Raw genomic sequence first — 27,954 nt, forward strand, 5'->3', positions numbered from 1 at the left:
TTTTTTTTTTTTTTTTTTTTTTCCTTCCCCAGCATCCTTCAGCTAGGCAGCAGCAGGCGGCGGTAATTGGGCTACAACCATCTCCATGTGCTGGTTCAAACCTGTTGATGCAAATGGTGTTGCCTGAACTTAATCTTCCTGGGGAAATTTGGTGGTGTGTATGTGTGGGGGGCGGTGTTTCAGGATGATAATGGATCTCTGTCCTTTATCTTTTTCAAGGAATTAATGTACCTTTAAAAAGTTTGATATGTTACTTGGGGAGGACATAGTGAAGGAAAGAGTCCTGAAATTGCATAGGGAAATCAGCCCTTCCTGCAGCAGGATCCTGGAGAAATGAGAGCATCTGAGAAAGATCAGAGTCCTTGGGAGGAACGGCACGTTTAATCACAGCCTGTGCCACTGCTATGCTGTCATTAGGAGGATGTCCTTGCACCAAGCATCCTTCTGTCTGAATTTACCTGGCACGTCTTAAGAGGTATTTCTCAAACTTCCCTAACTTAAAAAAAAAACCCAACAAACCCAACAAGCAAGCATTTTTGGCACTGATGTGGCTCCATGTGAATCAAATCAGATAACTGGAAACACTTTAGTTGGAAAATCCTTTAAAATCCTTTTTTTTTTAATCTCTACTTTCTTTATTCTTACATGCTGCCCACCATCTTCCAGGCTCTGACCCACTCGTCCCAACACTAAATGCTTCCACTTCTGCTGCTAATATTCATGGTAAAAACATAGGCTTTGGAGTGAGTTTCAATCTCATACTCAAGCAGATAGTCCTGTATTCTTTCCTTCCTATGAGTCTGAAGTCATTCTTGTTCTCTAAGAAAACCATGCACACAAATAGGGTGAATAGCCGTGAGAGAAGAGCAGTCTCTTTCCCTAGCAAATGTTATTGTAACTGGTGTTTTAATTCTCCAGATATCACTCTCAGTGTACTGGGTAACAAAAGGCTGTATAGTGTCTAATCATTCAGCAGTGATCCAGGAAAAAAGCAGAAGGTTAAGAGCAAGCTCCTAAAGTCTGTAAAATCAATGGGACACTAGAAAGGGAACTGAAGTGTACCAGAAGGGACCTCTTGAGGGTCATTAAAAAAAGCAGAAGCTGATTATGAACAGAGCTTTTACCCAAAGAACTGGAGGGGGCCAGCAAAACCATTCTGCTCCACTCCAGTTAAATGTCTAATAGTGGAGACATTTTCTACACAGCCCATAAAGGATAATGAGGATGGCTTTGATAGCTTTCAAGAAAGTTGTTCTTGTCAGTGTTCACAAAAACATGATCCGAGCGTGCAGTGTCAGAACATACAGCCCACGGTGAGCATCCGTTGATAGTGAAACGGAAGATGGTAACCCTATACGGTGCATTTCACCCCTTTAATATGCCCTATCTGTTATGTGTTAGAAGAATAGTATTGATCTAACAATGTGATGCAAACAGGAGTGGCAGTGTAGCTGGTGTTACGCCTACCAGTTTGGCATCTCACCTTGCCATGATGCGGGATGTGCGGAGATGTGGCAATGTTGGGTGATGTTACATTAGACTAGGTTAATGTATCTCTCCTTTCTGAATAAATGAGAAATAAGGTTTTGATCTGAAGCTTATTGAAATCAATCACCGTCAGCACAGTTTGAACTAGAACCCAACAGCTTTCTGCTCAGTTTCTACATAGGGAAAACAACCCGCTGCAAGCTTGAAACATGGCAGCGGGAATTGGGATATTTGTTCTCCTCCTATCTCTGACCCCTGATCCTCTGCGATTTTGTCAAATTGTCCCAAAGAGTAAAATTGCTACAATCAAACTTGCATATCCTACTGGGCTACTCTAAGACTGATTTGCAAAAAAAAAAAAAAAATGTTGGAGATGCCGACGGGATGGCGTCTTGGAGTTCAGGGTGTTATTGGTTATCTTAAAAGGTAAGAGCTTTGCTTTTAGGATGTAGAGCAGTTCTTTTAGGAAAAAGAAAAACCTGAAACCTTTCTGGTAAAAATTAACTTTGAGTTCTTTGTACTTCAGAGGAAACAAACCTTTTACTCTAGAAGCAGACGTTCACAGGGATGAATTGAATGTGAGTCAGTCTAACAGTGGTAAAGCCAAATTGTGAAACTTTTGTGTCATTGCTCTGTGATTCCAGCTATCTTCAATTAATAGAAAAAAATGCAGGAAATTCAGGTGGAAGGAATGCATGGAAATTGAAGTCAAAGAAAAATATTCGTTGTGGCCTTGGCAAAGTGAATTTTCTAAGCTGAAGTAGCTTTTAAGCAATTAGCATCTGCTGTGTGCAATTACTGAGTGACACGCAGCCCCAGATGGAGGGCTCCAACAGCCAGTGGCCATCTGGATTTTGGTCTTTACCAAGGGTACGCTCTGTTCTGGGTTTCACCTGGCTCGCGAGACAGCCCTTCCTCTGCCCCACATTGCACAGTCAACCCTGAGTCATTGGTGGGGAAAACAGTGAGACAATTCCTCTGAGCCTCTCAGGTCTAAAGGTTTCTGAAGTCACCGGAAAGATTATTACTGAAGAAGTTGACCTCCGATTTGATGTATTGCCCCCAGTTTTCCAAAATCAGGTAAGCTGCTCAGATAAAATCCACTTTTCAACTATAAGTGGCTTGATATGCACCAGTCTCTGCTGGGACATATGACTTTGGAGCCTCAGCGTCTGAAATTACACATAGAAAATCAGCTATTAAGGGAGAATTTTGTTAACAAGTTTTTGTATTTTTTTAAAAAATACAATTAAGTTTTCCTTAGAAGTGGTAAGAGATATCAGATCTAACCATGGAGACTAATTTTCTTGAAGTAATCTAGTTTTAAGAGTGAAACCATAGTTCATTTTGTGAAATTCAAAGAATAAAAATCAAAACCAACTGACAAACAGTTTCTGACTACTCTGTATCTAAAAATGGGCCAACCTCATTTAGTCTATTTAAAAATTGTGTATCCATACTGCTTGTATGCCAAGTTCAGCAGGATGGAAATGAAAATGGTTGAGGTATAAACCCTTGGAAAACAGGGTTTATAATGGAAACAGTAATTGACTCTTAACTACCGCATCAAAAATACAATACTATAATACAAAGCCTAGCTCTTGGGATCCCAGCTCTGCTTCTAACCTCAGGTTGGCAGACAAACACCTCTTTTTTTTTTTTTTTTTTTTTTTTTTTGTGTGTTTGTTTTTTTTTTTTTCCTTGCAAAAGGAACATGGCAAGTGAAGAAAAATTTATAGGAGCAGAGCAAAGTTGGCCAACAGTTCAAAAGTTCTTTCTTGTAAGTTTTTGATATTTTTCCCAATCACTGGTTCTCTCTCAACTCATAAGACTAAGAGGAGATGCCACACTTTTCCTCTGGATGAACGCTCTATTTTGGCTGATGGTTTTATTCACAAAGCTTGAATCATAACCAAGGCTCCATCTCAGCTTTACAGATAGTCTGACTGTTCGTCCAAAGGTCAGAAATTTGGTTATCCTGAATGAAGATGACAAAACAGACCATTATCTTTACAGCTGTTGACTTTCCCTTCTCTGCATAAATGTAATAGAGACTAAAAGGTTCTGGGAATGGAGAAAATCAAACCTTCCATTGTTCTCGTTAAAGATGCTTATGGAAGCCTTTGCCTAATCTGAGCTGGGGTGCTATTTTTGCTGCTAATTCCGGTTGTCATGACGCCTTGCCATTTTGAGTTATATGGAAAGTACCAGTCCTATTTGAAATTCTCATTAAATGTTGTGTGAGGTGGGGAAGATCAGGAAGTTCATCAGGGGGAGAACTGCCACTCAGCCATGATCGATAGGGCCATGCATGGACATGTGCAATAAAACTGAATACAGTGTGATCTGCATGATTTTTTTTTTTTTTTAAAGAAAGAAAATAAATTCTACTGAGGTGATGGTGATCTTGTGTTACTTTAAAAATTATTGCTTCTCTGTGCATCAATAGTTTATCTGGTTCATATTTTCATAGGTAATGAAGAAAAACAGAAGACACAGCAGGAGGGTTTTCTGTACATAAACGGGTTTAGTTCAGCTACAGATTAAAAAAAAAAAAAAAGAGCTAATTTCTTTGTTTTTCTTTAGGTATTGAAGATGATATACAGCCATAAGCTTACATCTCGGCGAAGCTGCACCTTTCACATCTGCCAGCATCTCTTGCTACACTCAGCCTGCAGCAGTAGCTGTACTGGTGGCTGCAGCCATACCAACTGGGCGCGCAGGCTGAGCACCTCAAAGCTCCGTTGATGATCAGTGTTAGCGTAAATATGCGTATTCAAAACTGAGAAAATAAGTCATGTATATTGCCACGGTATAATTTGCCTATTCTTAGGTAAGTTTCCAAGTAATGATCCCATGGGTACCTTTTTTTTTTTTTTTTTCTTTAACTATTGAATGCCCTTCATTGCAAACTATCCTGTTGTTAGCATAGAGAGGGCCTGCGACCTAACACAGAAAATTATTGTTACAGCTCTTTTTCCTGAAATGCAGAAAATTTACCTTTGCTGGCACTCAGGTCTTCATTCAAATACAACTCCATTTGAAAACGATCAGGAGATTGCCAGTGCAAATACCAAATAAAGACTCCAAGAACTGGCCCTTTATGATGAGTGATTTATGATTTGTACTTTAAACTATATAAGCGATGTATTTCTATTTGGATTTTGAAAAACAAGCCAGGAAAAAGCAACAATAGCTCAGTAAAAAAAAAATGTATACAGTCATGGAATGCTGGTACAGTCTTTGGCAAAGGATCAAGCATGATAAAGCTTGACTCTATAGGGATATTAACATTTTTTAAGCAATCAATGCGAAATAAATCTGAGAATGTATGTTTAAATTATGAAAAAATACAGCATGAATATGCATTTTGTAGCTAACTGCTCCCTGTTGATTTGGGCACTTGTCCTGCTTTAGTATGATTTTTTGAGGAGGAAAAACCTGACTGGAGCACAAGCTACATTTCAAGTCTTATTTTAGGTGGTTTGCAATCATGGATTTCCCTGTTTTTCTTATCATTTTTCTTTGATTTGCTTTTCTAAGGGTATTATCCAACTCAGCTTGGCACGGTTCAAGTGCACAACTGCAACCTTTTCCATGACCCAAAAGTCAGTGCCACTCTGTGGGTTGGCAGTTTGCAAATAAAACATATCCTTAATGAAGTGTGGAAGCTCCTGTTCTTTTCCTTCCTCAGGAGACGTGCCTTAATCTCTGGCTCAGAGCCTTGTCAAATGCTGCAGTAAAGAACTGGCAAGCTCAATGCTGCTAATGGATTGAAATCTCCACCAGGTTGTTCATTTCTTGAGGGTTTATTTTTTTCTTCTTCTTTTTTTTTGTCTTTTTTTTTTTTTTTTTTTCGTAAATACTGCAGCAACTAAAGCATTGCTTCAGTCCTCAGTCTTCTATAATGGTTGGTTAGGGACTTCAGTGACAACTCTACAGTATACGTAAGAGAAATTTAAATTATGCAACTAAAACATACCAAGGATATGGTTGCTTATGTAGGTCAATTATTAAGGGAAAGAGTAAGATTAAAACCAGAGGCTGTTCTGCATATTTGAAGTTATTCCTGAAGATAGAAAACTGTGGTATTTATGCTTATAACTTGTGACAGGTTCTTTAAGTCACAGGCATTTTGTCTCTTCTATAGTAGAAGCTTAAAACGTTTGGAGAATTTTTTTTTTTTTTTTTTTTTTTTTTTTTTTTTTTTTTTTTTTGCCAGAAGGTAACCATAAGCTACTGAATCACATTTAATTGCTCAAAAATACTAGAATATAGTATGGGAAATTACGACAGTTGCTTGTTTTCTTTTCACGATATGTTTGACTAATATTGTTCAAGAATAAATTGAGACAACTGCATTTTTTTTTTTTTCAAAGTTTGTAATTTTTTTCTTATTACACAGGTAAGCTATGCAATCTCAGTTTACCTTTTCTCACAGTGCTGGTTTTTATGCGGATGAAGAAAAATCACTTAGCAGAATTTACCTGTTTGTAAAGCCATTTGGAGAGGGGGTCCAGAGTGGACACAGTCAGGATGTAAAAAGATGTACATTTGCCACATGGTTTGCAATAACCTGTATTGCAACTTGTTGTTGTCTAGAGGTTGAGAAATTTTGCATCGAGGGGAGTGAAAAAAAATAAAGGGAGAAAGGAAAAGAAAAAATTATTCAATCACTGGTCCTAGGGGCAGGAATTTTTACTGTTCCTTTAGTCTCTGTTAACCCGGTTCTGTCAATGTCAATAACTCTGTGACATCCTGGGAGGAGGAAAAAACATGGGCTGATGGGTAGAAAAGGCAGTTTGGTGGTAAAATGTTATCAAATAATGTGTATGAGTTAGAGCTGTGTGTTCTGTGTCGATGTGCTGGATTGCTGCTGTATGGTTGCGCTCATTCAAAACATGGGGACTCCTTGAGAGGAAGCAGATTACCCTCAGTTCTGCGGGTGGATGGAGGGGAATGAAAAGGGATGTTTACATACTGCTGCTTTTTTCAGATCCATGCTCTAGCATGTTACTGGAGGGACCTTGGTGTGGTTTATCCACCGAGCAGATGGGGAAATCAGGTTCTTCCAGCAATGCTTTTGGCAGATCAAAATGATTGCACGCTGCATCCAAGCTGATGTTCTCCATAGAGTTACTGTGCATCTATGGGAACTACGGAAACACTGGGATAACTGTTCTTCTTGAAATATTTCCAGCAGCAAGGAATTGATATGACCTGCGTTGACCCTCGTGGTTCATTATTTCTGCCCCTTATATGATTTCATTAAGGAAAAATATGTGAACGGAGTCCATCCGTACACTATTGCACATAGATGACCTAGAACCTCGTCCTCATCTCAGCAGCTGCCTGTGCTGCAGGTTACTTAAAAATACTTTGGGGCTGCCTGTTGAAAGAAGTGGCTTGCAATCTGAAAAGACAACAGTTAGATTTACAAAGGGAAATAGGATAGAATATAGGGACTGATCAAGCTGTGGAGTGTTACATCAGTGATTTTCTGGAGGGGTGGGGGAAAAAAAAAAAAAAAAGTAATGTTTGACTGTCTTTTCTTAGAAGACTGAATTTTATATTAAAGAATTATGTTTCTGGAATGACTTGAAAGAAGAGTGAAAAGACACCAGAGACCTAGGGAGGAAAAGGAAATTTGTGGAGGAGCTCAGAGGCTGCAGAGGAGCTGAAGCTCAGAGACAGGAACGGTGGGAGCTGTCTGGAGGGGAAAGGCATGGGAAAAGGCATGAGTCGGAGAGATTAAAACCTATTTGTTAAAGCTTTGTGAGGATGGACTGAAGAAATTAAATCTAACGTGAAGTGAGAGGAAAGGACCTAAGCAGCTGCTGGAGTTTGGCTGCATTGTTTTGCTGCTGGAGTTTGGATGAATGATTTGGACCTCCAAGTGCACTCTGCGGACCTTGTACCGGCGAAGGGTGTCATCACGGAGTTTTTCTCTTCTGCCCGTGCAGACCTTGATTAGTAGTAAAGGCCCAAAGCGACTAAGACACGTATTAGTGTAAGGTCTCCGGTTGTAAATCAATATTTGAAATAAATGGTTTTAACTGTTCATTATGGAAACTTCATTCTGAGAATAATTATAAGTCTAAAAGTGAAAGTGAGATTTAAGTCCTGTGTTGATCTGCAGAGATTTGGCAAGCGGCATACATACTTAATCAGTCACACTGTAGCTTCCGTGCTTAAGATGGAGCTTGCAGCTTGTTTGTTCTGAGAAATACAGTATATTCATTCATCATGATTATTCAAATTAGGGTATCTGTGGAGTAATGACAACCTTATTCTGCAAAATTATCTGCAGCGGTCTAAAAAAAAAAAAAAACAACCCATACCTGCCACTGTGAAAATCAGTAAATCTGATGCCGGCGTGATGAAAAAGAGTTCAGCAGCCCAGTTATATCCTATGTAAACCAGCAGAGTTTGCAGCACACGCTCCCATCGCTACCCCGTCCCCAACAACCAGCATCTGTAACCTCACATTTTTAGTCTATCTCGACAAAACTCTGTTATGTTTATGTCGCTAAATGTGAACTTTCATTGACCGCACTGGAAATTTGGGCTGTATCAGAGCTACGCTAGGAAGCACTGTGCTAATTGCTGCTTGATTATTTTAGATGTTACTTTTTTTTTTTTTTTTTTTTTTTTTTGAAGAGCAAAGTTTCATTATCACTGCTTTTGCAGAATAATGTGTTTGCTTGATTCTTTATTTCTGACTGAATTTCTTTACCTTTTGTAAAGGTACTTTATGTTTTATAAAGTATGGTTACTAACTGAGTAGCACATACACTGACTGCAGAAATATTTCATTTTTTTCTCTGTTCTTACATAGGTCCCATTACCAATTTCTCCTGCACCTCCTCTGAATTAAAAAAGTAGAAATAATAATAACAATCTCTCTCTTTCTCTCCCTTCCAAGTAGGTAGGAGAAAATTGCTTGATTAGATTATAGGGTCTGTATATGTGTGTAAAGAATTTATTGTGGGAAATCTATATTAGAGCCAAAACGATTAATGGTAATTAATGTTCCCACGTTTAATAACAAAAGAATTAATAGTGAGCAGCCACTTAGCATAAAGTGTTTCCTTGACATTTCTTACTAAAAATAAGAATTCTGAGCATGTCACATAGATTTTTGTGAAAGAAGAAAAAGAAAGATTAGGTAAAGAAAACATCACACTGTAATTTAAACCATTATTTTTCTGACAGCTTTTTATCTCCTGTCTGGAAGAAATAAACATATTAAATTTTTTATTAAAGTAGTTAGGCTTTGTGAGAGCTTTTTTTTTTTTTTTTTTTTTTTTTTTCCCCCAGTACAATAATAAATATTTATTTCTGCAAGAAACAAAGAAGTTTGACTATGAGGCTTTTACTGATGTTTAGCCAAAGGTATGAGTCTCAACCTAATAAATACAGCTCTTATGCACGTGTTTTCTCTTCTTCAGTACAAATTTTGATGTATAAGTAACATTCCTGTAGAGACCAGGTCATTCACTAGTTATTGATCATCTGCCTTCCTGTCCTCTGAGGCACTGGCACCTTTGATTATTTTTTTTATGAAGGATGAAGTGCACTATATCAATTAAAGAATAGCTCCAAAATACAGAGTTAAACCACGGTAAATTTCCAAATAAATAACAAAGGCTTACAGCAAGATCTTCAGACATACGGGCTGGACACTGGATGTGGCCAGAGAAGGAGTTTAACGTGACCTAGCGAGCTCTTGCAAAATCCTCCTTCTGTTGCTTCTGCTCTGCCTATCCCCTGTTGTGTTCAATTGGCATTGCTTTAAATATCACCTCCTACCCGTCAGCACGGCGGGGGCAGCGTGTCTGGATGAAATGGTAGGAGATTGGTGTTAGGCACTCAGATCAGAAAGGGGATTGCATCCATTTGGGAAAAAGTTCTTGGCCAAAGTGTCCGGTACAGAGTGAAATCCCATCCTTTTGAAGAAAAAAAAAAAAAAGTGCATAAAAGAAAAATACTGTCAGATGTCCATGTACTATTAAGACAGAATAATTTATACTGAAATTCTGCTCTTACTGTTTTGGTAGATCTGTATGTGCTCTGCCTGTGATCTGGATGTGGCTAGGGTTTCTATCTCTGTGCTTCTGGCAAATGTGGTCAGTATTTAACCCAGACTGTATTTTTGTGCTTACCATCTGCTGAATTCTGAATGTCAGATCCACAACTGGCCCACTAGTTATTTCTATTCAGTTATTTTGAACTGAACTCGGTGCAGTAGATAGGGAAGGATGTACCGGTTATGCGCAAATGTCAGCTGAACTGAATCTCCTCCCAAAAGCTAAACCCAGATCTTTCTTTGTGAAAATAAGAAAAAGGGACGATTATCCTACGTTTTTATTGCATTGTCTTCTCCAACCTTGTGCTTTCTTAGTGTTTGTTGCAATTAGAAAACAATGAATATGTAATAGTAAAGCCTGAGCTCATTAGGGTTTTCAATACAATTGGAACACCAGTTCAATAGGCACACCACTCTAAACCCTTACTAAGTATTTTCCAGTAAAATTCTATGGTTTAACGTGTGGAAAAACTTCAATATGTGACTTAGCCTGGGAATGTTTAGCAAAAGTGGGCTATTAGATCTCAGTCCTGACCATGCTACCTTTCCAGTCGTTAGTACACAGCCAGGCTACTCAGATGCTTCTTTGAATATGTCTGGAGTGTCTAACAAGAAAATAATCGGGAATGTTTTAAATGACAGACTGCAGCTTAGAAATCTGGATGTAACGAAGGAATACTGGGAATATCGCTTACAGTTGCTTCTTGTAAGAGAAATTACTTAACACTTGTAGTTATTTGTATACTTCACAGGTCTGATTCAGCCTTACAGTTTTGATGCCTCAAACAAATGTCAGCACCTTTACCAACAAATGCACTGACAAGTGGATTAGACAAGCAAGTGGGATGTGGAAGGCATCTGCTTCCAGTCTTCTGATGTACCTCGAGGACCTACGTCTGGAGGTAGGAGAACTGCTGCAGATCTCAGGAAGGATATTTCCTCGGTGCCTGTAACTTGAGTCGTAACGGAGGGCAAGTGGGGACAGCCAAGCTTTGAACTCGTGGAGGTTTGTCCATCTCTCGGGGCAGCAGTTCTGCTGTCTTTGCAAGGTGAGTGTGATCCACTAGACACTAGAAGCGTTGTGTGGCTCCAGAATTTCCTCTGGATCAAAAAAATGGCCAATATTGTGGGGGTCTGAGGGAAAAGACGTGGGAAGGAGGACTAGCTTTGTTGTGATCTTTCTCCTAAGCCACAGCACTTTTGCAAACTGTGGGCCTCTGAGGTCAGGAAGTGATGCAGTAGGATTAGAAAGAGGTTTACATTAGTCTCGCTGGATGGCATGCCTGAGTGGTTCCTTTGAAAAAGGTGCTGCACGTGCTCCATCTCACTGAAAGGCAACTCAGTTGGACAAACCAGCGATGGAAGAGCGTAGGTGGACATCTCTCCCTGCATTCAGCATGTGGACACCCTTTGGGGAGGTGTGTGTTTTGTTTTTTTTTGTTTCCTCGCGCTCACGTAATCTTTCTGCTCAGAAACAGTCAGGTCAAATGAAATACACAGTATAGGTGAATAAACCTGTATTACACGGTCTGCATGGTACCCGAAAGCAGTTAGCCAAGGCCTATCTGCCAGAGATTAAAATGTTAAGGTATGGATGGTTGTAAACCATTTGTTGTTTATGAATTCACGGTCCTCTGATGTCCCTGAGCGCGGGATTTTGCTTATGGATCTCTGAACTAGCTGAAGGAAATGTAAAATCAAATGTAGACAGACAGCTCCCTCTTGAATACATATCCGCAGAGGCTCAGGAACACTTGTTATGCTAGCAAGGGTGTGGAATAAATTACACTCAAGATATTTACTCTAGATCCACCTAGTTGGGACGAGAGGTTTTGCGGGCAACGTTAAGCCCCTCCTCAGGGAGCTGCCATCACCGTGGTGCAGACAGGTGGATCTGGAGATGTACGGTCTTGCAGAGTGGCAGAGGACCAGCAGATCAATATTTAATGCGGAGGCTGCTTCAGCCCCTTACATGCATAATTTATTCCTGCTTTTGGGTACAGATGGACCTGAATCAAGCCGTGCATCCAAACTACAGGGGTATTAGAAGCGGGTCCAAGTGTTCAGATTGTCCTTGCCTTTAAAATGGGGGCAATTCAAAAGCCAGTATTCAACCTTTTCCCTCCCCTCTCCTTTGCATAAAGCAAGAAGAAACACTTCGGGGAGGTCTTTGAAATTTGTGTCAAATTACACTGACTTTCTCTTGTTGAGGGCACATAACACTGTATTTCAGAGCAGAATTAGGGCTCTAGAAAGAATTAAGCATTTCTGAGTTTAATTAAGTGCACTAACAACATATGAGCAAAGTCAGTCTCATAAAAGAGAACTTTTATTGTACAAATTGACACAAAATAAAAGCCCTTTGGGATTACATTATGAAAAAAAAAAATCTGAAAAACACATTATGGTGAGCAACCTAGCCACCCTGGCTTATTTCACTGAGTGAATATCTCTGAGAATATTTTTTTTTCCCTGACAAACGATTAAATACCAGTGATACGATAGCATGCAATGCTAGCATAACAAGGTATGAGCAAGAGGGATTTGCTTTTGACTAGTTAAGAAATAAGCTTACTAATTCACAAATTTATTATAAGATTAGCCTTTAATACCTGATAATCACCTTCGTCAAGGAAAATTTCTTCTCTTCAAAAGGCAAATGAAATTTATAGATGGGTCTTGAGCCAGTCTCGTGGGTGGTTCACAACATTCATGAGAGGTCCAGCCTTTCTCTTTGAGCAAGGGAAGAGATGGTGTTTTAACAGACTGGGTACAGCGTGCAGCACAGCATAACACAGTGGAACAGAAACAAGACAGGCATGGCCAAATCTCAGATGCTTTAAGATTATTAATCTCTTTGCAGAAAACAAGTTTGATCTCTGTCAGACTGTCCATTAATTTTGATGGAGATACTTTTATGAGCTGATGTTTGTATTTTAGTGGGGCTTATTACAGCTAAATACACAAGTAAAAATGTATTTTTATAAGGTGTAGAGGCAAGAATTCCCATTTCAAAGGTGACGTTGTCATATAGATATAAGAACATCAGTATTTGCTAAAGTCTTGTTATTATCTACTTTGCAATAGGCCATCTGGACTTCAGCTAAGAAAGGGCTCCCAATGTGTTAGGCTCATGCAAACATCTGGTGAAAAAAAGGCCTTTCCGCCCAAGGACTTTTAGCTTGAACTAATAAAAAAGGCAAAGTGTGGGAGAGGAAAAAAGGACAGAGAAGGAGAAAAAAAAAAAAAAAAAAAAAAAAAAAAAAAAAAAAAAACTTTCTACAGTCCCACAACCTTTTACTAACAGATGGAAGCCTGTCTCCTGACTCCCAGCCTAGTCCCACTGCCAACAGAGGATATTGCGTAATGGTTGAACACGAGTATATACCCAAGTCACTCGTGCAACGTTGTGAAACAGGTATGAGAGTAGCGTGAGCCCTGCCATGTGCCAGAACTTGCTGTAAAGGCAAATACCAAAATAAGGGTTTGCTGCGCTGCTGTTATTAGCTTTCAGGTCCAAAAGCTACAGGCAAATGACAAGATTTTATGCCTGGGAGTAGAATTCGGTACAAAATTCTCCTCTCTGGGTACCAGGCAGTCGTGTCAGTTGGCTTGTTGTTATATTCCTCTATAGAAATTGGGAGAAACAAGGATTTGCAAATCAGTACTTGCAGAAATGAGGACAGTAAAATAAACATAGTACCTTGACGTGTAGAATTACTGTAGCTTCATTTCCTATGGATTTGTGTCCTTCATTTCCTACTCCCCTACCAGGTACTAATGGCTTCACCTTCTTACAATACCCCCAGTCACCACCCATACAGGCTACAGACCATGCCTCAGTTTCCCCTGAGATGCTGCTTGCATGAGAGACTGGGAGCTCTACAGACCCTCACACGTGCCTCTTGGCTGATGCCAAGCCTGCAGAAGTGTTACTTTAGAGCCACATGTTTCAGCTTTTCCTTCAGCAGAGACACTCCTTTCAATCCTCTACCTGTCTCCAGCTGCCAATGTTTACAGAATTTACAGGAATTTAATTATCTTTAGGGCTTCTACCCCTCTGTTGAATTGGATTGAAATAAGCCAATGAATTTGCAAATGGTTAAGGAAGAAAAGATCTGGCAGACGGGGCCAACATGTAAGCTTCATTTCTTCAGGAGAGTTTTCCAAAAAATTGAACTCAGAAAAGTGTGGGATTTTGAAAAATATAAAAGCATATGAACTGTAACAAAGATGATTGTCTGGTAATGGAGCAAAAGAGAATAAATAATGGGATTAAGTAGAGAGGAAAGCAAATCTCAGAGGTCAGTCCCCTCTTTGGATGACATGGAGGAAGAGATTAGAAGTTTCCATGATTGAGAATATAGCTTTCCTAAAATGAGATAGTAGTTTCAAAGTCCAAACAATATACAAAGGTTTGTTTATTCAATTTATTAAAAAAAAGGTCTCAGGCTTAGGGTTCTCATTCCTTCGCTTCCTATGGGTTTCTACACACTGGAGCAGGACACGCAAATGGGAAAGAGAGTCTACCCCAGGACCTCTGAGCGTGAGGCACCCAGGGCTCGAAGGTCTTTGTGGGGAAGGGACCAGGCTGGATTCCTCCTGGAGAAGACACAGGCAAACAGCTCTGTAGAAATCTGCACTCTTCGTTACACCACAGAAGACAGAGAAGCAAATGGTTTCTCTCGTCTTTTAAGTGGTGATTTCAGGGCTAAATGTGAGTGTTCTTGCACAAAAATACAGGCAAGAGGCCTTTGGAAATTATTCAGCAAAGTTATACAGCTTTCTGTACTTGAGCCAGGCAAAATTACAAGGACTTGAACCAAAGGGAAATAATTCGTAGCTCTAATGCCTTTTACCAATCAATTTTTCTCTTTGGAAATGCTTTTTTTCCTCTTGCAGCTTAGACAAAAAGATTGAAGCATGATAATGATGTCATGAAACCGTCACGTTAGGCCGGGTGATAACTAAGCGTTCTAGATATGCTGGTACTGGCTTTTAAGTGAACGTGGGTTTGTATGTGTGTGCTATACCTAGTGATGCATCTAAGTACATTCTCTTTCTTGTTGTGCTATTTTTGTGCTACTTGTGTGTGTGTATTTGTGATGCAGTGATATGTTAAATGAATTAGAAGCCCACTCTTCACAGGCACACAGGGATTCAAAGACTGACAGTCAAGGTGAGAGCTGATTTCTCAGCATACTAAATTTAAAGCTCTTTAACAGATACTATTAGAGGTATTTCTGTTGTGGTTTGTTGGTTTTCTTGTTTGGTTGTTTTTTGTTTTGGTTTTTTTTTTTGTTTGTTTGTTTGCTTTTTTTAATCCACACTGTGTGCCTTTAGCCCTCCTCCATGCATGAGGCCGGAATAAGCAGAATTGGTGGGGGACTGACGCCCTCACCTCCCACTCTCAGACTGAGAGCTACAGCTCCACGACAATTTTCTTCCAGCCCACAGGTTGTAACAAGTAGTTAGTCATGCAGCCCTCTCTGCGATTGTACCTGCATTATTTATTAGCCAACGGACGTAACTCTGTCCTTTTTTTCAACCCAGCTTTAGTGACTGTGTATTCAGGGTCAATTCACTCACCTCTGCAAGCTGCGTAGGGTGAGGACAGGCAGGGATTTTCCACGCCTGTTCACCAACTGGCTCACAGCACTCTTCAGCGTTTTAGGGGCTTGAGTGAACCTAGGTGATTCTTAGGCATTTGTGTGTGTAAAAAAAAAAAAAAAAAAAAAAAAAAAAAGACGTAATCCTTGCAAAGAGGCAGATGGACTTACAGAGTGATGTGATGTGTCGCATCAGATCGGCTGCATTCTGCGGTGGGGTATCATCACAGAATCAGCTGTTCAAAATCTGTGCATGTCATACGACAGGATTAATACGTAAAAACAGCTAGATGAGGAATGCAGCACATAGAACTGCAAGACAAGCTGTCTGTAAGCCCTGTGCTTACAAAACATTCCGTATACTTTGACAACAGAGCTATTTTTTTTTTTAATAATTCTAGCAGCAATTCCTAATAATTCGCTGATCCAATTTAGATTTGCATTTTATCTTTTTCAAAGCTATGCTATTACAAATGGTCGAGGAATCTTGCACTTAAAAAAATGGTGATAATATCCTGATGACCTGGGACCGCTGTTGGAGAAAAAGGTTTTGCCTGAAAGGGTTTCAGGAAGTTACTAGACTCCTTTACATGGCCTGTTGGATCTGTGTATGATTTCCAACGTTACACAAAATAAATACCAGGAGACTGGTGTGGTTTATACAAGAGTTTATAGAGAAAAAAATCCACCCACCAGCTCCCTTGCTGAGGATTACAACCAGGTCTCTGCTGCCAAGTTCTCTGTTTAGGTAAAGCATGAGAAAATCTGCCATTTTTTTAGAGTCACAAAAGGGGTGCTACAGGGGGGGCAGTGAGAAGCTGACAGCTCTCGCTGCTTAAAAGGCAGCTGTTCCTTCTCAGGTACTATTATTAATAAACCCTAAGGTAATGTTTGCTCTGAAATATGTCTAATTGAAATAATTTACCCTAACCCTTAGAGAATTATGAAACTGTTTTCATCATGTTCACACACAGCAAAATAATTATGAGATGCCATATGGAAAAGACATCATGTGGTATATGTATTTCTGAATGTATACTTTTTGAAATGGTTCCCACAGATAAATCATATAGCTAATTTACAAAGAGGAGGTGGATAGTAGTTCTTAAGTATGCAGTTTAAGTTTAAAATGGTTTCAGGCTGGGTAAATTTACAGTGGTGATGACATGCAGTAATTACACTGATCACAGGACATATATCACAGAAGATGTCGATAGCGCCATTAAGTTGCAGTGCACAAAATGGAGCAGGAAAATTCTGCTGGAGACTCTCCCCTACTGCAACGTGCCACCCATCAAAGCCTCTGCAGGTCCTGCGTGGTCCTGAGCTGCTTTTGCAGCTGACATACACCTGACTGGAGCTCTGGAGATGCTCCCCCATCAGCAGGGAATCTCTGAGATGCTTCTGGTTTGCACCTGGAAAACACTGAGATGACACCTAGGCAAAGGGAATGTTCTCCTCCCATACACAAATTTATTTTGAGCAAAGTCCACGAGAGAAAATTTCTTATGTTGCTGTTCCCCACTGTCCATCTCTTGAAGGTTTTCCAAAAGGTTTTATTCCTAATCTCATCCGCAGTCGCTAGCATTATTATGTATATGCATGATATATCTCTATATTTTTATGCATGCAGGTTTCATTACATACAGTAGCAGGAGAATTCTGTAGGGCACTTCTTGGTCTTTTTCCAGGAATAATTTTGTGGTAGATGATGAGACATCTGAGGTTCTCCTCCTGATAGTTAAGAAGTTTTGAAGGTGCTTTTTGAATAAGGAACTCTTATTAACATTTCTAGAAATCTGGCTGGAGATCAGGCTTTCTTGTCAGACTTCTGGTAGTTCTTGTTTCCAGATGGATGGAAGAAAAATAAGAGAATAGCTTATTACACCCTTTCTGTTTCATGTCCGATTAGAAACCAGCAAGTGAAGGAGACAGAAAGAAATCTCATGCTGTCCAGTCCGTTCCCTTTGTTTCTAAGAACTCTTCAAAAAAAAGGGTCATGTCTGATTTGAACAGTTCAGCTTTAGCCTGTACTCTGTCTGAATTAGCTGGCCAGTCACTTTTGTAATTATTTCTGTGATGACTGGTAAAATATTTGGAAGATCTGGGATAGACAAATTAATTCACTCCCAGCCCTCTATTTCTGCAAGAACTATGGACATGCACTGCAGCTGCTTTGTTTATCCCGCAGTAATGACATCATTACCCTGTATTACCACTCTAGGTAGTGTATTTGTCAACAGCCAGTAACTGATGAGCGCAAGGAAAATATTTACCCAACTTCTGTAGTGTGGCATTACCCCAGTAATGCCATTTCAGGGAGATCACGTTGTGTCTCTAACATTTGTGCTACCGAAGCTGAAAAAGCTATGGTATTTCTGTGTGTACGGTGCGTGGTGATAAAACAGCCACATTTTAGAGACGGTAATTACAGTAAATATGGGGTTTTGGTTTTTTTTTTTTTCAGGAAAAAAAAAAAAAAAAAAAAAAAGATATTCCCCTGCAAATAAAAGGTGGGAGTTTTCAAATACCCTCACTGCATGTGGAGCACTAGGGACATCCATATTTGATGACTCCCTAATCTTCCCAGAGTAACCACACAGGCTAATATTTACTCACTCTGTCTGTACAGATACCGTATCTGAATGCTGCTGATACATTAATGTGCGAGTATTTAAACTGAGCTTTTTCTGTGACGTATCATCCCTGGGAATCGCCTGCACCGGAGAGGTAAGCCTTGCGTCTTCCTTCTCTCTGTCATTTCTGCTTTTGGATGAGAAATGTGATGGTCTTTTTCCATTTCTAATGTCACACAGACGAAAAGGCATTTTCCCCTTTTAGCAACTCCCAGTCATTTGTTTTTATGCTCACTGAAGGTGTATTGCATTTTGTGCTATTAAAGCGCCCTAAAACAAAAGTCACTTTTTTTTTTTTTCCCTGCGAGTTACAGTAGATTATTATTTCACTACAGTATCCGAAAGCATGAAATACAGATTTATGATACTCTTGTGTTTTCCACTCCAGTTCATGTAATGTAGGGAAGGTAAAGTGTCTCTAGCTGCACAGTATCCCTTTTCCTCTTTTGTCTTTGGAGCAGTGTGTGCTGCGTGATTAGAGGATAGTGAGAAGGTCACTGACCAAACTTTATCTTCCACACAGTTTCCCACAGCATGTATTCCTCCTAGGGAACATTTTCTCAGCTCAGGTTATTTCCAGAAATGTTCTCAAACCATAGAACAGTCCTTGCAGTAAAACATTTCATTCCCACTTTTTATCCTTTATCTAGCAGCGCAGTGTTGACAGCGTTTATGTTTCTTCTATTGACTGGGCCAAGAACAACAGGATTAATGAGGTTGTCTCTTCATGAGTGCATTATATTTTTTCCTCTGACCTTTCAAACATGGGAATCTTCTGTTTGCAATATTTCTTAAGGAAGGAAAACCCCTTCTTGCTGAAGCTCGTTTTGATGGGGGCCGTTTGGGTGGGAGCCCGGGTTCCCGCGCACCTCTGGGCGTCCCGTGCGAGGGGCCGTGGTGTGCGGGCGTCCTCTCGCCGAAGCACGGGCTGGAAGGAAACTGTGAAAAGGCAAAGGAGGGAGTAGCTTTGTTTTCTTGGATTTTAAAGAATTTCCTGGAGGACGTGGGATATTTTAAGGACTTTCTCAAGCTATGAAATTCTGATTATGAATCTTACACGGCTGCCTACGGACTGTCGTACTGCAGGAACTGCTCAGGAGACGAGTGGACGTTGCTCTGCTATTTTTTTTATTTTTTATTTTTTTTATTCAAAGAGATTGGAATATGTTCAGGCTGGACAAGCAGAGGAAGGAGGAGTCACTGGGATTGCAGCCTTCCACAGAACACTCTTGCGCTTTATCTTCCTTATTCCTGATTATTTTTGACACTGCGTAACTGGAACACAATCAAGACAGGATCATTTCTAAGTGCAGCCGGACAGGGAACTTGAAGAATTTTCCCAAGGATGGGAGCACAAATATCTTTAAACACAACAAATAGCTTTGCACATATGACATCTTTTAGCCAACCTCCTCGAAATACATCAATTAGATTAGCTAAACATAATTAAAGTTTTGCATAAGATTGTTAAGGGTGACTTATTCCCATTTTTCATCCGGGGAAACGGAGGGACAGAGAACTGGAAAAACTCCCACTAGCCTAAAAGTTATCTACATAAGCGGGTCCCCAAGCTATTATTTTCCCCTCTAAGTTATTTATTTCTCTTCTTGGTGGGGAAAGAAGCACCACAAATCTGTGCATTCATATTTTTAATCTTACGGAGAAGTAAAACCGCTTTATGGAGAAGAAAACACTTTCGTGTCAATGCTTTGACTTGCTTCTTCCACCCATGGCGAATGGTGGAGAAATCTGTTTGATATTTTGAGGGAGGGAGAAGTAAAAGAGGCCGTATACATATGTACATAGAGTTATATATAAATATATACATCCCCAAACACAATTTTTAAATAACTATAAAAAGAAGTGGAAACATTAAGGCTTGCAACACTTGCAGAATACATTTTCCATAGGTGTGTAGTTCAGCTGCACATAAGATATTCGTCTGTCATGTAGGAAAAACAGCTCTTACCTGCTGACTTGAGGGGAAAATACAGTGTCCAGGGGCCTGCCTTGTGAGCACTCCAGTGCTGGCTTTACTTCGTGTCCGTGGTGCAGAGGGCCAGGACGCTGGGCTGAGCTCTGGGCAGAGATCCAGGAGGGCCAGAGCTCAAGCACCAGGCTTAGGCTCTAAGCAAGCTCGAGACCTCTGTGTGTGGATTCAAGTCATTCTGGGACTGTGAGAGTGAGCTGAACTAGACGTGTGGACATAGCCAAATTCATCCATGTCAGCCCTAGGAAGAGAACAAAAACAAATATTCCTGGCTCGTTGCTTTAACGATTTAAATAATCCCACGTATTAAGCACAGGCTGCTTTTTACAGTGCTTTAAATCGAAAAAGTCATCAGAGAAGCTGAGACGTTTCTGAGCAACTCTTCAAAGTAATATTTTGTGAGATTTTGAAATATTTTCTCCTGAAAATAACAACGCTTATGTAGTAAAGAAGGTAATTCAACTGTCTGTTGTCCTCAGGCGCTGCCAATGGTCACTACTTGCAAGTGCCAGGAGACAATTTCTAAATGTTAAGTGGGAGTGTGTTACATGTCTCAAATTTGTGTTTCCTGGGTTTCAGAGCTTTGGAGTTTGTTGCCTGAACTCTTATTTCTCCCTTTTAGGATTTCTATTGGAGCTGAACTTAAATAACCAGAGAGAGCACTTACTGAGTCTATACACATATTTGTCAGTATTTGGGGCATTTAAACATAACTGTGATGGAGAAATTCTTGTATTCTACTTCTCTCTTACAATAATATGTGCAGAGGAGACTAATTCTCTCAAGTTTTACTGTTGTTTAACAGGAATAACGAGTAAAGCTAAAGAACTTGCAGTTTGCTTTCTGTTCCTTTGAGCAATCAAGCTCCCTGTCATATACTAGTAAGATACTCTCATAAATCCCTGAGTGAAAATAATTTTGGGGTTTTAACCCTCAGGACTTTAAGATTTTAAAATCCAGACACTTCAGGATTAAAAAAAAAAATAAAAAACCCCAACAAAACATGTATCTCTCAGTGAATGGTGAATACATGTTTGTATAGTTTGCCTTATTTGCATTTGTTGGTAATTAATTAAAAAACATGAGTTTAATTAAACTTGGAGTTAGGGGATTCATTAAAATAAAAACAAAAAGCATTTCAGTTAAAAATGTAAAATAGCGCATTCAGTTGAGTTTGCTGGTGCAGCTTAAGGATTTGCAGAGAAATTCCAGCAGTAGTAAAACTTTAGGGACTATTGCACTGCACACAATTAGAGAAGAGTTACTGAACAAGGAGAGTGAGTGTGCGTCTTTGCCAGCAGGTAATTTTCACTTTGTAGATACTAAAATTGAGATTATAACATTTGCCTTTGGTTTCTTTCTGATGTGAGTCTGTGGCTGTGAAAAAATGATGTCCATAGAAGGGGGAAAAAAAAGATTGAAAAGCTTAAAGGGAAGAGATATCACTCATGTAAAACTGAAGATTAAATTGTACTAACCTGTTTAACCTATCATGAAAAGTTCCTCTTGTTTGGTCTCTACTAGTCACTACTAACTGTCTTTAGCTTTTTTTTTTGTTTGTTATTTTTTCCTTTGAAAACAATGGAAGAAGTTTTGTTTTTTTAAAGGAAAGAGATGTTATTAGGATGTTGAAAGTAATACTCTGAAAAAAAAAAAAAAAAAAAAACCTGATTTTTATTAAACATTTTTCTGTAGCCTTTTGCAGGACCGGGCTTGTCCCACCAGCAGAAATCTTGAAGTTTTTCTAGTCTGTTATGAAAATTGTCACTAAGATATTTCTGTTGGTGCAGTGAAATTGAAGTGAATCTCCTCAGATTGAGGGGGTTTAGTGAAGATCTCCCAGAGCAGCATTTGGTCCCGTACGGGTCCGGGTTGTTGCCTACGTGTGCTGCTCTGCACCAGCTACGGCAGCTTGGGAAAGGGACAGGAGCTAATGGCACTGCCCCTTCCGTAAGGTGCTGTGCTCTTGGCGTGGGGGAGATACTGAAAAATGGCTGACGTTGATCAAACTGCTTCAAAATTAAGATTTTTCTACTTTACTCTTCCACTGGAGTATTCAATTTGGGGAGGAAACGATGATAATAATGGAATATAATACTCGCTCAAGAATTCCTAGTTGTATTCATCAGACTCATTTTCCTATGAAGTTAATATAAAACATCTCAGTAATGAATACAAAATGTATAGAAGGAATGTTATATTAATATGCCTAGAGGTGTGTCTTGAGGGTGGCTTGGCACCAGCGTGCAGGATGTTGGCGAAAAGGACCAGAATTATAAAAGAAAAAAAAAAAAACAACAAAACCCACAACCAAACAACGGAACAGTATGTTGCATCTTTGAGATGAGAAACCATCTGTGGGTGCCTGTTTCTGGCACCGCTGGACAGGAGGATCCCACATTAGCAAAACACCTGCATCAGCCACGGTGCTGGGGAAGGTGGCCTTTGCAGGGGGAGCAGATGCTCCACAGCTGAAGCCTTTCAAAGGAGACACCTTTAGAGCCCCCTGCCTTATGGGATAACCGAGTCGTACGTAAATAGTCTTTAAAAGGAACATTGTCTGCTTGAAAAAAAAAAAAAAAAAAAAAAAAAAGAAAACGCAGTGGGTTTTTGTGTGTGGGTAAAGTAAATACAGTTAGAAATACATGACTTGTTAAGAGCTTTTTGAGGACCCCACACTCACAAAATCTTTTAGGTCATGTGTTTGCTTTCTGAAACATTTGGTAAGTAATAAGTGCCAAGGGACTATATGCACTCCATCTGGAATTAGCAGATTCCTCTTTGTTCAATTGTTCCTAAATTTGGAACCAGACGACTTGCTTAAAAGTATTTTGATTTTCTTTTAAATAAATACAGGAAATAAACATAGCCCAGGACCTTCAGAGAGGTACATTATTAGTCTTCTCCCCGGCTCCATGAGCCATACGAGTCTTAAAGGGGCATTTGCCAATTTTGATGTTTCCTATTGGTTTATGGTAACAATTTGTTTGGAGTGCCCCATCATTTTTGTTTCCTTTTTATAAATAGTATCAAAGAAATCAGAGATGGAAAAAGAACTGTTAGGTCATTGAATCCACTCTACTGCCAATGCAGTCTTGTTCCCTACAGTGTATTTTTTCCATTTCTTCTTCCAGGTTAAACTTGGATTTACGTTTAAGAGCCTGTAGGGCTGGTGAGAGGTACAAGAGCAAGTAGAGATTTTACTCTTTTGTTCTTTCCTTACCAGATAAATATCTCATTTTCATCTCCACCTTCCCTACATAAGGAAATGACGTGTCAAAAGATCAAGTAGATGCTTTCTCTTTGCAGGTGTTGTAGCTTACTACCTCATCCCTGTAAAAATTTAACTTTTGCTTGGGGAAAGCAAAAAAAAGGAAGAAAAAAGCAACACTTCTCTTATCTTCCCTGATGTCCTATAACACCAAAGAGTGAGAGTCTGAGACCAAGACACCTGCTTGTCCCGTAGGCTTATGAGAAGAGACTGTGTTTCCTTGAAGACCTTTAAAAACATTTTTAGAGAAAGTTCTTTTAAAACAAGCACACAACTGTACAAATACGTTTGAGCAAGCACTTTAAAGAATCAAAAAAAACCCACCCTGGAATCACCCAAAATTGCACCAAATCTGTGATGCTGGAGGACTACTTGACACTGAAAATATTTTCAATGAAAAGCTTGCAAATCAAAGCTCAGAGAGGTTGTCCGATGTCGTTACATTTGGCATATGAAGAATTATTAAGAGGCGCAGATCTGTAGATTTGGGATCACAGCCTAAGATATTCAGCCTGTATATGTTGGTTTGCTTCCACGGTTTCGAATGGAACGATGCCTGTTTACAATAGTTGGGGATGGATGATCCCTCTCTCCACCGACTTCAGAGAAAGCTTAGGGAGACTCGCTTTCCTAAGCCAGAGCTGGCCTTCGTGAACTGTGTCTTACCATGCATTGCGGAGCAGGATCAAGGTCTTTATCTAGTTCACGGTTGCTCAGAATTTTGTTACATCCAACATTCATTCAAAATATAAGCAAACATTTTATTTCTGCTTCAAGCTTTCCTAAGAGGGGAAGTAATGCAGCAAAAGCAGATACATATTTTCTCCACGGCTACAAGGCCTTTTTATTTGGTCTAGATACACATCTGTAACTATTTTACCAACTCATGTATTCATATATATTGTAAGTCAAAGGAGCTTAAGTTTTCACTTCTTGCACCGAGTTGCAATCATTCTGTTTTGCAGGTTGCTTCCTATGCATCGTGTTTCGAGCAGCCTCAGGGCTTCTCTGAATCATTATTCTGTTCTTTCCTAGCAAGAAGGAACCAAAACTATAGTCAAAGATTAGCATGGCCTAGGCAAAACCTAATCATAATCTCTTCTACATCTTTTCCTATTCCAGTCAATCCCTGTTCTGAGGATCAAACCTGTATTTCCTCTGTGTGCTTTACGAAGAGATATTACCATGATTAAGTATCAGCATCACTCAGCTGGATCTGTTGAAGACACCAATGTTTTGGCTTGGCCTATGGCAGTACTGATTTGTCCTTTATAAATCTAAGCCTGTGAGTATGAGTTCAGGAGTTGTAGCGAAGCTTCATGGAGACTAAATTGCGTGCACACAGTTTAGATTAGGACACTTCAATTCTTAAAGGAAATTTGCTCTCAGATTTAAGGAATAGAGCCAGGGATGTCAAGGGCAGCAGGAACAGCTTCTGTAGGTACGTCAGTGATAAAAGGAAGATTAGGGAAAGTTTGGGCCCTCTCTGGAAGGAAATGGGAGACCTAGCCAAGATATAGAGAAGGCTGAGATACTCAATGACTTGTTTGCCTCAGTCTTCATCTGCAAGTGCTCCAGCCACAGGCTGAGTTGGGGGTGTTCATCCTGGAGAAGAGAAGGCTCCAGGGAGACCTTGTAGGGGCCTCCCAGGACTGAAAGGGGCTGCAGGGAAGATGGGGAGGGACTCGTCATCAGGGGTTTAGGAATAGGATGAGGGGGAACAGTTTTAAACTGAAAGATGGTAGATTTAGGTGAGATCTAAGAAAGAAATTCTCCCCTGTGAGGGGGGTGAGACCCTGGCACAGTTTCCCAGAGAAGCTGTGGCTGCCCCCTCCCTGGAAGGGTTCAAGGCCAGGTTGGACGGGGCTTTGGGCAACCTGGGCTGGTGGAAGGTGGCCCTGCCCAGGGCAAAGGGTTGGAACTGGATGATTTTTAGGGTCCCTTCTAACCCAAACCATCTTATGATTATATCAATATAGTACCATGGACTACTGCCTGTAACTAATATATGTAATCATATATATAATACATATAATATATATAACACAATACGTATATATATTAGAAAATATATAATATCTTTATATATTACATTTTACATCATGTACAAATAGAATAAAAACAATGTACAACGTATATTTTATATATTTTATATAATCTATTAAGAATATTTAATATTTTGTGATTTGAAATTATAGTAATTTGTTTTCTTCAGTACCTGCAACCTAAGTAGATATATCTACTAAGAAAATTGTTGATAATTGTGATCTTTTTTTTTTTTTTAATAGAACATATTTTCAGGATTTTTTGATGGCAAGAAAAGAAGAAATATTCACTCTTGTTCCCATAGAAATTTATTAAAACTTTGCCATTAACATCTGTGGGAGGACAGACCCCCAAATTTCTGTATAAATGAGAGACTGGTTGTTTCTTTTTGTTTCTGGTTATTATTTATAAATTCTGAACAAGCAACTTTACTATGAGACTAAACTTATTATTTGCAACTTGTAAATCTTTTTGACAATGCATATGCTCGTGCTTCATATTTTATAGTCTCCTTTTAGGAGAGTACAGGAATTTCTGTCATTTCATTTACGACAATTACTGATAGGTGGACAAAGCCTTACTAAAAGATGATGAAACACAGAGAGCAAGCAGAAATATTGGATGGTAGACGAAGCAAATCTGAATTTTAAAACAAAGGACAAGGTTATCAAAGTTTTGCTCTTGTGAACTGTGGTTTCTTTTAACACACTTGAAGTCAAGCCACTTTGGCAGGTCAGGTTATCGCATTGTGCTATAGTTAGAACTACTGACTGGTTCTGTGCTGTTGTTTGTTGAGATGACTAAGTTGTCATTTTTAATTAGCTTTATGCTCTTCTCAAAGGCTAATTACTTTACTTTTTATCAAGATTACTTGATTGGTAATGACAAGGGTGCCATGGTTACGTATTTTTAGAGAATTCCCCAACCTGCACAATTATACGATTTTCTGTTCCCCCTGGATTCTTTGTGCAGTAAAGCCTTCAGTAAGAATAATGGTTAAGAAAATATATATTTACTATTGATATCGACAGAAGAAAGTATCTCTTGATTTTTTTTTTTTTTTTTTTTTTTTTTTTTTTTTTTTTTTTTGACAGGAAGGCCACTGTTGATTTATTTAGTCAGTGTAAAAAAAAAAAAAAAACAACATTGCACTTGGTTTACTTCCCTGTCTGTGACACTAGTGCCACTCTATTACCTTGGCTGAAGTTACCTCGGGCAAACTGAATTTGAGACCTTTCATTTTTCCTCTTATTTGTCTATAGTCATGCATCTCTCCTGGCCATTGTGGAAATCTGGACTGACTTAACTGCATACTTATTTCACAGGGTAGAAATTATACAATCAGACACTGACTCTAGGAGAGCATTTACTACCCTGTTTACCAGGATTTGGTTGAAGAGTCCTTGAGGTAAGTATGAGAGGTGCAGTTGCAGGTGAAATATCTCTTTTCTTTAGCAGTCATAGGTGAAATCTCTCTATTCTGTAGCCACCTATAGATTACTACAATCTATTCTTGTTTGAAACAGCAGCAGCCCAAAAGGTGATGCTTCTATGAAGGTACCCTCAAGGGGGGAGGCAGCGACAGGGGACATAAATACTCCTCCGACATTTTTTAGAAATACAGTTATACCCAGAGAATTGCTACTTTACTCCTGTTCTGCAACACATAAATACACGTCAGATGTGTGGTAAACCAAATTCTCTCAGGAGCTTGTCCTGAAAGAGGAAAAGACATAATGATTTAGAGTCTACATCTGCAGCTCTTGCAGCTGCTTTGGTCCCTGCTGCTGGAGGAGAATTCCCTGCATCAACAGCCTCTTGACATAAGGGCTTAGAGCAGCTCCCAAAGCAAAAGCTCAAGGGAACTCAACGCTGTTGTTAACCCATCAGAAAGGCGAGAAGGGGGCAGGCACTGTGCAGCTCGAAGGAAAGAGGTTCCTCCTGCCATCAGACGCCCCACCTTGCATCACCTTGACTGCCCCTTTTCAAGTGGAAGAGGACTCCCTGATGACTGCGATTTTTTTGCGGTATTCTCCAAAATCTGTTCAGAGCAGGATTAGACCAGGTAGCTTCCTAAACCAAAGGGAAGGTCAGCCGAGTAGTGCACTGGCACGGCAACACCTTTGTCCTCAAGCTCACAGCAGAAGATGCTGAAGGCTGTGCTTGGCTGCGAAGGCCTGTTGGAATGTCTTCAGTTGCTGGGAAAATGTGTGGGACACCTCTGTAACAAGGCAGCTGAAGATGTGAAGATGTTGTGGAGCGAAGGCTTGCACAACCCCTGTGTTTTGACGTTATTCTTCTCGGCAATAGATGGGGAATATAGCAGCTCCAGCTACTGCAGCAGTGCAGTGTGATTCCTTGCAGTCTACGTGTAAAAAACACCTTTTTAGTAAGCACCTCGTCTCCTTAATGAGCTAGTAACACATCTATGACTTCAGTAATCAAGATAAGTTTTTATTGCTTTTTACTTATGTTAACGCCAAAGAGCAAGAAGAGAGATGAGTAAAGTAGGCTGGTGACTACTGGGATGCTGGGAAACAGGAGTTCAGCTCCCTGCTTTCTCTGCTGCAAGGAAAATAGACAGGACTGGATCCTAAAGGTATTAAATGCCTAAATCCTATGGAATTCAGTGTAAATGGGTGGCTAAATACTGTGGGGATCTGGGCTTAGTCTCTCCTTACCACAGCTCTTCATCTGTCCTAAAAATATAATGTCTTCCCTACTCACAATAAAGTAAAATAATAGAGATGTGAAGGAAAATAAGGTGCTCAGCTACTGTTATATCTGAATGTAAAAAAAAAAAAAAAAAAAAAAAAAAAAAAAAA

This window comes from Athene cunicularia (assembly GCF_003259725.1).
Source record: "Athene cunicularia isolate RWA chromosome 7 unlocalized genomic scaffold, athCun1 chr7_part1, whole genome shotgun sequence".
NCBI lineage: Eukaryota > Metazoa > Chordata > Aves > Strigiformes > Strigidae > Athene > Athene cunicularia.